Source organism: Triticum aestivum, unplaced genomic scaffold (genome assembly GCF_018294505.1).
Source record: "Triticum aestivum cultivar Chinese Spring unplaced genomic scaffold, IWGSC CS RefSeq v2.1 scaffold19081, whole genome shotgun sequence".
In the NCBI taxonomy this organism is placed as follows: domain Eukaryota; kingdom Viridiplantae; phylum Streptophyta; class Magnoliopsida; order Poales; family Poaceae; genus Triticum; species Triticum aestivum.
The window spans coordinates 1-1,088 of record NW_025289064.1 but is presented as its reverse complement, the minus strand read 5'-3'; the positions used below and the strand labels follow the sequence as shown (position 1 = coordinate 1,088).

General features: G+C 49.4%; 3 non-coding genes across 3 annotated transcripts; all 3 read right to left on the bottom strand.

Annotated features, from left to right (window-relative positions):
* Positions 1-101: 101 nt before the first annotated feature.
* LOC123178789 (5S ribosomal RNA) lies at positions 102-220 on the bottom strand. The gene has a single exon (XR_006489851.1). It is a non-coding gene; the product is annotated as a 5S ribosomal RNA (ribosomal RNA).
* Positions 221-536: 316 nt separating this feature from the next.
* Positions 537-655, bottom strand: LOC123178787 (5S ribosomal RNA). Its single transcript, XR_006489850.1, has one exon. It is a non-coding gene; the product is annotated as a 5S ribosomal RNA (ribosomal RNA).
* Positions 656-956: 301 nt separating this feature from the next.
* Positions 957-1,075, bottom strand: LOC123178786 (5S ribosomal RNA). The gene has a single exon (XR_006489849.1). It is a non-coding gene; the product is annotated as a 5S ribosomal RNA (ribosomal RNA).
* Positions 1,076-1,088: the final 13 nt, after the last annotated feature.

The following is a 1,088-nucleotide window of genomic DNA, read 5'->3' as shown; positions in this document are numbered from 1 at the left end:
CGAGCTAAAACTTACCGTAAACGTGCAAAATAATAAAACGTGCTAAACATACGTCGCGCTCGTGCGTTTTGTTTTGCACGCGGTGCAAAAAAATTAAAAAGGGAATGCAACACGAGGACTTCCCAGGAGGTCACCCATCCTAGTACTACTCTCGCCCAAGCACGCTTAACTTCGGAGTTCTAATGGGATCCGGTGCTTTAGTGCTGGTATGATCGCATCCGACATGTTACCCCCGTCTTCGTCCCTTATGCTTGCCCCTCCCAGCTCCACTACACACACGATTGCACATTCCTTTGGCCGCTCCCGCTCAACTACGGAGACGAGTTTTACCACGGTTCAACTGCACCAGTGCCTATTTACCATGGTTTCGACCCCTTTCAGAACACGCTTGCCGCCGCTAGACGCGTGAATAATGAGCAGCGAGCTAAAACATACCGCAAACGTGCAAAATAATAAAACGCAAAATAATAAAACGTGCTAAACATACGTCGCGCTCGTGCGTTTTGTTTTGCACACGGTGCAAAAAAATTAAAAAGGGAATGCAACACGAGGACTTCCCAGGAGGTCACCCATCCTAGTACTACTCTCGCCCAAGCACGCTTAACTTCGGAGTTCTGATGGGATCCGGTGCTTTAGTGCTGGTATGATCGCATCCGACATGTTACCCCCGTCTTCGTCCCTTATGCTTGACCCTCCCAGCTCCACTACACACACGATTGCACATTCCTTTGGCCGCTCCCGCTCAATTACGGAGACGAGTTTTACCACGGTTCAACTGCACCAGTGCCTATTTACCATGGTTTCGACCCCTTTCAGAACACGCTTGCCGCCGCTAGACGCGTGAATAATGAGCAGCGAGCTAAAACTTACCGTAAACGTGCAAAATAATAAAACGTGCTAAACATACGTCGCGCTCGTGCGTTTTGTTTTGCACGCGGTGCAAAAAAATTAAAAAGGGAATGCAACACGAGGACTTCCCAGGAGGTCACCCATCCTAGTACTACTCTCGCCCAAGCACGCTTAACTTCGGAGTTCTGATGGGATCCGGTGCTTTAGTGCTGGTATGATCGCATCCGACATGTTACCCC